The sequence below is a fragment of the Plecotus auritus genome (genome assembly GCF_963455305.1).
Source record: "Plecotus auritus genome assembly, chromosome: 1".
NCBI classification, from domain to species: Eukaryota; Metazoa; Chordata; class Mammalia; order Chiroptera; family Vespertilionidae; genus Plecotus; species Plecotus auritus.
In genome coordinates, this window is record NC_137770.1 from 41,871,073 (window position 1) to 41,881,308 (window position 10,236).

Consider the following 10,236-nt stretch of genomic DNA (forward strand, 5'->3'; position numbering starts at 1 on the left):
TAACTGTCTTCTTTGTAGTCCTGTGTTTTTCATTTTTTAAAAAATGTAACTCAGAAAGGAGGTCCTATAAGCCAAAGGGGTCTCTGGAGCAAAATAATCAAGAGACCTGCCCTACATCTTCTGTAGAAGCACTCTTCTTCCCCTCCTCTGAAATTCATGGCATGAGGATGTGGGGCTTGAGCTGCAGACAAACATGCTGTAACCACAAAGGGACCAACACCCCATAGAAGCAGACTTCATTTCAAAAAAGAAAGAAGAGGAAGATGAGGTTCTGATCACATAAGTACAAGTGGATCAAGCTTCACCTTTGGACTTTTCAGCCAGTAAGTTGAGTTGGGGTTTTTTTTTATTATCACAATATAAAAAATCTAAATGGTACAGTTAATTTCAGTTGTTTCTATCTTAACACACTGCGGACCAGTAGTTTTATTGCTAGCTTTACCCAGTGGCCAGTTAAGTTTCTATTGAATGAGAAAAAAAAAAAAACATTTTACATAAATGCCTGTGTTTCTCAGTGGTTAGAGCATCGGCTCTTGCACTGAATGGTCCCAAGTTCAATTCCTAGTCAAGGACACATACCTGGGTTGCAGGTTCGATCCCCAGCCCTGGTTGGGGTACATGCGGGAAGCAACCAATTGATGTCTCTCTCTCTCTCACATTAATGTTTGTTTCTCTCTCTCTCTCTCTCTCTCTCTCTCTCTCTCTCTCTCTCTTTTTGTTAATCCTCACTGGAGGATATTTTTCCACTGATTTATTAGGAAGATTAGGAGAGGGAAAGACAGAGAGAAACATCGGTGTTGCCTCCTGCGCATGCCCCAACCAGGGCCTGGGCCAGGGATGAGCCTGCAACCAAGGTTCGTGCCCTTGATGGGAATCAAACCCGGGACACTTTTGTCCACAGGCCAATGCTCTATCCACTGAGCCAAACCAGCTACGGCTTCTCTCCCTCTCTCTCTCTCTCCCCCCAACTCTCTCTATAAATAAATGGGAAAAATATCCTTGGATGAGTAGTAATGAGAGGAGAGAGAGAGAGAGAGAGAGAGAGAGAGAGAGAGAGAGAGAGAGAGAGAGAGAGAAACGAACAGGGCCTGTATTCTTGATTTATATTCTGATTACCTAACAAAATGTCACCCAAATGTGCTAACAAAGCAGGCCCTTTGAGCAGGTAGTTTCAGAAGATACTGGTGGAAGTGAGACTGCAGATTAAAAAGTTAAACTGACTTGGTCGTGCATGAAGGAACTTTCTATAGTAATGGTAATGGTCCTATAGCATGACAAGGTTATGGGTTACACAGATGTATGAACCTATCCCAACTAAGGGAATGCTTCCCAGAAGACCTGTACTTTTACTGCAGTATATAAATTTTACCTAAAAAAACTAGTAAACAAATAGTTTATGATAGGCATTCTGAATTATTTAGGCATAAAGTATACTTACTTAGAAATATAACAAAAATGAGAAGCATTAATGAGTGGATAGAAGAAGAGAGGGAAGATAGGATGGATACAGAAAAGCAAATCTATAAAATATGAATTGCAGAATCTAGGTTGTGGGTATTTAGGTATTCAATATTCAAACAATTCTTACAACTTTCCTATGAAAGTTTTCATTATAAAATGTTAAGAAAGCAAATAGTGGAAATGAAGGCTGTGAGAGGCTCACATATTTCAGAAGTTTGTCAATTAAAGAAAAGGACTGACAAAGAAGAAAATATATACATGCCTCTGAGATTGGGATGTCTAGACTGTTCCTCTTCTACCTCCAATTTTAGACTGCATATATAGACTAGTTCTGGCCTTAAGTGCTTATTCTTGCCTCAAAGAAAGAGCTCACTCACTTAAACTCCATTTATTCTAAGATAATTCAAATTCATGGATTCTAGACCCTTTGATAATCTGTTAGCTATTCTATTTACCTGAGCTTTTAATACATCCTTAAACCAGCCTTTAGACAAGACCTCTGGCCAACCTGGTATAACATAAATGGTTTATCCTCTTGGTCCAATTCTGACCCCTTAGAATCATGGTCCTCCATAGCAAAGAAATGTTAAAACAAAATGCCCTTGCAGTAAGGACAATTCATCTGAGTGAATTGTACCTGGCATAGAGGTACTCAAAAAATGTTTTGTTAGATGAATGAACCCCATGCCTGATAATATAAAACACATATGTAGCTTAGTTTCACATTTATACCTACATTGTATTGAGGATAGTAAATGTATGTGCTAGGATTCTGAAGGTAAAGATTTTCAAAGAAAAGATCTGGAGCCTCTTCAGTGGAGCTAAATAGAAGATGGAGCTGGAAATGAAAGTTTGATAAACTCAACTATCACTAAGAAACACCTACATTTTAGATAACAGAGTAAGTTCATCAGCTTCAAAATACCGTAAGTATGAACTAAAGGAGAAGATAAATTATGCAAAGATAAGGATTGACAGGAATTCAATTTCCAAATGACCTAAATGCATTTGGAGCGAATCTGTTCTTTTTGTTGTTGTTTCCAAAGGACTGCAGATTATGCACTTGTTGAATTTTGCCTTTGTCACACATGACCTAACAAGGAAGGCATTCATTATACCCTAGTAGCTTCCCTCAAGTATCTGTTTCTGAACAGCTGCAAATTTTGGAAGACAACACCAAATGATGTCTCTAACGATTAGTACATTCTCTCATTCTCTCCCCCAAAAATATTAAAACAAGTTAATTGTTGTTGTTAATATGTTTACTAGAATATCAAAACCATATTAAACTGGCTTAGTATAAACTTTAAGCTTAGAAAATAAAGTAGGAAGTTTATATAAGAATTTCAATTCTACGTGTTAATAGAATAATTGATCCAATAAGCAAATCCTAAAGAATTTCTAAAATTTAGCACTTCATTCTGCATGTTTGTTTTTATCTGTCAGAAAAATGCTGTATCACTAATGACTATTTGATTTAGTCCCTTCAAATGCTGTAAACTGGATAATGACAAAGTATTTTAAAATAATAATATGCCCGATCATAAATAAATTTCCATTTATAAGTAAAAGCTGCTTCATAGACCTAAAACAGCAAGGCCTGGGTGAAAAACATCCTTCGGAAAAATGTTTCAGAAGAATTATGACTTGTTAAAAGGTTATGCAACTATATGCATAATCTGGCTTTTTTTTTATAACTGTCATTGTTCCTCAGTCACATAGAATACACAGACATTCATTCTCTACCTATTAACTCGTTTTCCATGAGGAAAAATAAGTTTCTCCTCCTTGGCAGTGCATTTTCCCCCTCTATTTGAAATGCACTGCCAGGGAAGAGCTATTTTATTATCATCACGAGGCCCGGTGCATGAAATTCGTGCACGAGGGTGTGTGTCCCTCAGCCCAGACTGCACCCTCTCCAATCTGGGACCCCTCGAGGGATGTCCTAAACGGGCAGTCGGACATCCCTCTCACAATCCAGGACTGCTGGCTCCCAACTGCTCACCTGCCTGCCTTCCTGATTGCCCCTAACCGCTTCTGCCTGCCAGCCTGATCACCCTCTAACCACTCCCCTGCCAGCCTGACTGATGCCTAACTGCTCCCCTGCCAACCTGTTTGCCTCTAACTGCCCTCCTCTGTAGGTCTGGTCACCCCTAACTGCCCTCCCCTGCAGGCCTGGTCCCCCCAACTGCTCTCCCCTGCAGGCCTGGGTCCCCCCTAACTGCCCTCCCTGCTGGCCTGATCGCCCCCAACTGCCCTCCCCTGCAGGTCTGGTCCCCCCCAACTGCCCTCCCCTGCAGGCCTGGGTCCCCCTCCAACTGCCCTCCCTTGCTGGCCTGGTCTGCCCCAACTGCCCTCCTCTGCTGGCCTGGTCACCCCCAACTGCCCTCCTCTGCTGGCCTGATCACCCCTAACTGCCCACAACTGCCCTTCCCTGCATGCCATCTTGTGGCGGCCATCTTGTGTCAACATGGGAGCAGCCATCTTTGACCACATGGGGGAAGCCATCTTGTGTGTTGGAGTGATGGTCAATTTGCATATTACTCTTTTATTAGATAGGATAGAGGCCTGGTGCACAGGTGGGGGCCACTGGTTTGCCCTGAAGGGTGTCCCGGATCAGGGTAGGGGTTCCCTTGGGGCGTGGGGTGGCCTGGGCGAGGGGCCTGTGGTGGTTTGCAGGCCGGCCACGGCCCCCGGTGACCCAAGCGGAGGCCCTGGTATCTGAGATTTATTTATCTTCTATAATTGAAACCTTGGAACCTTGAGCAGAACCAAGCCACCTGCTTGCTCTGCAGCCGCAGCCATTTTTGTTGGGATTTACTTATCGTCTATAATTGAAACTTTGTAGCCTTGACTGGAGGCTTAGGCCTGCCAGGGTGTGCAGAAAGCTTGGCTTCCTCCATTGCCAGGGAAATCCAAGCATCCTGCTCACTCCGCGGCCGCAGCCATCTTGATTGGGTTAATTTGCATACTCACTCCTGATTGGCTGGAGGGTGTGGCTTGTGGGTGTAGCTGAGTGATGGTTAATTTGCATATTACTCTTTTGTTAATAGGCTTTATTTACCTTTCAACTCGCATTTAGTTTGACTTCGTCCCTTCCCATTTACACCAGTACACTTAATTTACAGAGCCATGTAGCCTGGCACAGAAAGGCCACCCAGAAAAGACACATGCAAGGGTCTTTTTGTACCTCTTTCAACTTCATTATATAATATCTTGCCATGATCCTTTCATCATAAAGAATAGATTAACACCCTCAATATCAGCAGTACCTATCAGTCCCGAGGATCCAAACAAATATTGTCTTCAGAACCTTCGCTCACCATATTGTGTTGGTGTATTGTCACCATACAATTCCCAATTTCTTTAAAAAATAATAATAATAATAATAACTCTCTGGAGTACACACAATGCTGCTGAATTTCCAAGGTATGGTGAGAATCAAAATGAGATTTACAAGAAAGTTTTGTTTTGTGAACTTCCAGTCAAATCTAATAGTAATTAATGAGGGTCAAATTTTGTTCTCATTTCCTGAGTTAATAGGTATAGCATAACTTTCCTCTACATGTTGATGCAAAATCCTGAGAGACAATACATTATCAATAATTTATAAAGAGCCTGGAAGGAATATTAACCACAACAACAAAAAACCTACCTTACAAGTCAAGGTCAGTGAAAAAGGATTGCGGATTCCTATCCAAGCTTCCTATTGAAAACACCAAATTGTAATTACGCTTTAATTTTAAGCCATCTACCTTTCAAACTAGATTCTAATGATTCTACAGAGAGGAAGACAGGATGAAAGTATTGATAAGCTGAACCTGGAGTGAGTCAGTAATGGCAAATGACTAGCCTCTCTTCCACTCTGATCTCTTTTGAAAGCTCTGGAAGAAAACCAAGAAACTTTTTAAAAATTCTATAGTTTCATATTTGAAAGCACCACTGAGAAAAAGTTACATGTCCAGACAAGCAGGCCTGGGATATTATTATGTATATTGTTATGGCCCAGCCTTAGTAAGAAAGCAAGAAAAAGGCTTGTTGCTGAGCTCTAACCAAAGGAAACCCTCAATTATCCATGGTAGCATGGGGCAAGGACAAGCTGGATGAATTAAATCTTCAGGTAATTATTATTTAAGAATACTGGATTAATTCAAACACCCTCCTCCTCACAATAGGAAACGTTCATTTAAGATCTACTCTCAAGCAAAATAAACCAGTCAGAGAAAGACAAGTATCACATGATCTCACTCATATGTGGAATCTAAAGAACAAAATAAACTGATGAACAAAATGGATCCAGAGACATAGAAACATGTAACAGACTGCCGAATTTCAGAGGGAAGGCGGGGGTGGGTTGGTAGGAAGAGATTAACCAAAGAACTTAGGCTGGAAGGGATCAATCGGGGGGAGGGGGAGGAGGGGGGGGGCCGGGAATGGTACAACTGTATTACTTTCAACAAAAAAGATAAATGTCAAAAATAAAAACAGTAATAAAAAGACCTGCTCTCCCTCTTCCAGGCCATTCTCTAACAAAAATTACAACTAGCAGATAGATGATCTCCAAACTGTCTAGCAAAAGAGTAAGGCAACTGAATCACCAGCACTCAAATTAGTTCTATTCCCACCCCCCACAATTCCTATCAAACTATGAGTTTAGATTCCTGAAAGGCATTTACATTAAATGCTCACACCCCAAAAGTCCTTCTGAAGCTGTTTCTAAATCAAATGTGTCTTATACCGAAGTTAAAGAACTTGACAACTATTACATTAAAATTGGAAAATGCTGGTATCGAACAACTTTCGATTCAAATCCACTGCGATTCCCGGCCACAGCAGACTGAACTTCCTTTCTCTCCCCTCCGGAACCACCCGGCCCTCCCGCGTCAAGGTCCCGGCCAGGGCCTGCGTTGACATCACAGTCCACCTCCCGGACGTCACAGGCACGCGGACCCACAGCACTATGACTTCATCGCCGACTGGAGCCGGCCCGCAGCCGACTTCCGCCAGCCCGGAGGCGAACGAGCTTGAAAGGTTAAGGCCAGGCGCCAGCTCACCTGCGCTGGAACAGGAAGGGCAGGGTGGCCGAGCCCAAGCGGGCGCGACCGCGCGAGGCGACCCCCACCCAGGGCCCGACTTCCTCACCGGCCGCTGGTCCCGGCGGTGGGCGAGCCGGTCCGCTCGCTGCCTCCTCACGGCCTATCCGTAATCTCCTCGGCTTCAGCCCGGACCTGGACCCCGCTCCCGCCCGCCGGTCTGCCCGACCTCCGTGGCCCGCGGGGGCGCTCAGCGCCGGGCCCGCGTGCGGGTGGAGGCCGGCCCGGGAAGAGGTGCGGGCCGCCGACTCCGACCCCAGACGCGCCTACAGCGCCGCGCGCCCCGGACCCGCGGGCGCGCCCCCGTCCCCACCCGCCCCGCGCCCTGGGAGCGCAGGCGAGCGGCGGGAGGGGGCGGGGAACGGCCACGGTGGCCGTCGCTGAACCCCGACCGCGCTGCCCTAGCGCCACGCCACCCGGCCCCGACCCACCTGCGCTCCTGCCCCGGCCCGGGCCTGGCCCGGGGCTGCACACCCCGATGCGGCGGCGGCGGCAGGAGGCCTGGCTCGCTCCCCACCGCTGAGGCGGACCGAGCGCCCAGCGCGGCGCGGCGAAGCCCAACGCTCGCCCCGAATCCTATTTGTTTGGCTAAAACGGCGTGACGTCACGCGCCGGCCCAATCGACGGTTGGCCAAGGGAGGGGCTGTGGGGCCAGGTGATCGCAGCGCCCCCTGCCGGGCATTGTGTGGTACTTCGGCCGGTGGGGCGTGAGGAGTGGGGCGAAGCATCTGCGGGCCCCCAAGTGGTGGCGAAGCGTGAAAGCTCCAGCACGACCTGCAGGGAAAGCAATCAGACCTTGGGGCTAACCGGAATGGCAGTAATGCCAGTGTTTAGTCAATAACATGACAAGTTTATTAATACTCATGGATGCACCTGGAGCTATAAATGGTATTAGATTACCACGTATTATAAATCCTATTGACGTGGGTTCCAATTTTGGTTCTGCTACTAGCCTGGATGACTGGGCTTCTGACTTCTCGTTTGTAAAATGAAGGAGTTGGGAGAGTCCCTCTGTCATTCTTTTCTATGCAAACCATAGCAGAAACACCTACCAGTACATATGTAAACTTTGAGATTGACAATAGACTTGCTCTACAGCTGGCCAGCAGGTCACACTTAGAATAGCACTAGTCTTCGAGAAAGAAGGTAACACTACAAGGCAGTAGAAACCACTTTAGGCAAGTCCTTCCCTTGATTCTATTTCTCCATTCATACATTGGGAATGATCCCAAGAAATGATGCCAGTAGGACCCATGCAGTGTGCATCAGGCCACAGGCCCTCAGGAGGGAGTCCTGGGTGGGGATGGTGTGGCACAGTGAGACCATAAGACTCTAAGGCAGGCGTCCTCAAACTACGGCCCGCGAGCCACATGTGGCCCGCCCAGGACATTTATCCGGCCCGCCAGGTGCTGCTGCCTGTCCTGCTTAGCAGCCGACTCGTCCCGGGCCCGCAGTGCGCATAGGAATTTGTTCATAGTTTTTTTTTTAACTATAGTCCGGCCCTCCAATGGTCTGAGGGACAGTGAACTGGCCCCCTGTTTAAAAAGTTTGAGGACCGCCAAAACCGGTTTGGCTCAGTGGACAGAGCGTCAGCCTGCGGACTGAGGGGTCCCAGGTTCGATTCCGGTCAAGGGCACGTAACTTGGTTGCGGGCACATCCCCAATGGGAGGTGTGCAAGAGGCAGCTGATCGATGTTTCTCTCTCATCGATGTTTCTAACTCTCTATCCCTCTTCCTTCCTCTCTGTAAAAAATCAATAAAATATATATTTATAAAAAAGAAAAAAAAAAAGTCTGAGGACCCCTGCAAGGAGCTGGAAGAGGGACGAGATTAAGGTGGCCTGTCCTAGAAGAAGAGTCTTTCTAGTGGGATTTTCTCCAGGAGATGTTTTCTCCATGGTCAGTGGAGTAAGACCAAATGTGACAGTTCCGATGAGGCCACAGACCCTGTAGCCTGAAGCCACTCATGTGGGAGCACAAGGTCTAAGCTAGAGGTTGCAGCTTCTTAGAGGACTAGGAGGGCTAAGAGCTGTGCTTAAGAGACTGGAAGCCAAGACAGCAATAATACCTTAAGAAACAAGGGGGTGGGGGTGGATCACAAAAGGGGAATGCGGGTTTGCATACCCCACTAACTGTTATAGCACAAAAGGAATTAAATCCAGCTGAGAATCTTACTGCATTCCAAGTACTAAAATATAACAGGCAAAGGAAAGCAGCTCATCACACACCATCCCCAAGCCCATCAATCCTTCTTGTTCTTACCATAAAATCAGAACTCTTTACTATGACCCATTATAATCAGACATGTCCTCTTCTTTAATTTCTCCATTCTCCCCCTTGTCTTGGCCAAAATGTTACCTCCTCAGAGAGCTTTCTGCAACTCTCCAATGTAGTATTTCAGCCTTGTCACTTTCCTTAGTCACCTAATTGGCACCCAATAAATACCTATTGAATTAAAAATATTCATACCTTTTCTCGCCAGACAATTTAATCCAGGATGCAAGTGTTCATCACCAGTGAATTGCTAATAAAAGTGACAAGAATAGAATGTATATATTAGTATATTAGAAATAGGACATGAATAATGGGGGAATCTAAGGTATTGCTGCAAGAATATGACCAAAAGTAGGAACATCTGAACTCAACCATTCAGTCATGATTTTGGTGCTTCAACACAAATTACCCTTGATTAAATGTTCTAAATTACCAACTGGTTATAAGGATACTTATACTATCCATTTGGCATTTAGACAGGAATTAGATTTCACTGAGTAATACTAGGTAACTCATTCTTATATATTTTATATTTTTAATAAAGCCCTGGTCTGTTAGTTGAAAAATGGCAAGAAAGAAAATGAAGTGGGGGTGTTACTACCCACTGGCTGTACATCAAATAGCAATTTCATGGAGTAAATGAATAATGACTTAAGCCAGTGGTTCTCAAAAGGGTGATTGGTTGGTTTTGTCCCCAAGGGGTAAGTGCTATTGGCATCAAATAAGGAGAGGCCAGGGATACTGCTCAATATCCTACAAGGTACATTTCAGTCCCCACAGCAAAAAATTATCCCTCCCCAAATGCCAATAGTGCTGAGGTTCAGACACCTGGCTAATCAGTGTGGTCTTAATCTCCTCATCAGTGATTGGTTAGGCACAGGAGTGTGACGTAAATCTAGCCAATAAAATGCAATGGAAGTCTACTGAGATACTTCTCGGGAAAGGTTTTTTCTACCCTAAAGCATGAAATTCATTTTCTGTTAAAATGCAGCACTTTTCTAAATAAAATATTTACCAACAATGAGAAAGAAACACACAAGAAGAGACAGTCCCACATCTGCTGCTAGATGTCAGTGTGTTTGTGTGTGGTGTCTGGTGCTGCGACTGTCATCTTGGGACATGAGAGTTGTTAGCTGAAGAGAGCATAAAAGGATGGTTAAGCGGAGAGATGGAAGTAACCTGCATCTTTGATGATATCATCAAACCTCTGATTTAACCAATCCATGAGATTTCTTTTATATGGGATAATAAATTATATTTCTATTTAAGTCATTTATAGGACTTTAAAAAATTAGTAACTAAAAACATCCTGGTGTGTGTGTGTGTGTGTGTGTGTGTGTGTGTGTGTTTGGGAGGCTGTTGAATAGGAAATAAAATGGGAGGGCAGATACTAACCTACTCTGATGGAG

The 10,236-nt window shown here is 44.9% G+C and overlaps 1 protein-coding gene across 3 annotated transcripts in view; it reads right to left on the reverse strand.

Annotated features, from left to right (window-relative positions):
- The window catches only part of FBXO34 (F-box protein 34), an 89,965-nt gene extending 82,801 nt beyond the window's left edge, over positions 1 to 7,164 (reverse strand). Inside the window, exon 1 of one of the 3 annotated variants that reach the window (XM_080643242.1) lies at positions 6,986 to 7,164. The gene's annotated coding sequence lies outside the window, so the exon portion shown is untranslated. The remainder of the gene's footprint in view (positions 1 to 6,985) is intronic. The other 2 variants (XM_080643239.1, XM_080643238.1) reach the window with 2 other exon arrangements.
- Positions 7,165 to 10,236: the final 3,072 nt, after the last annotated feature.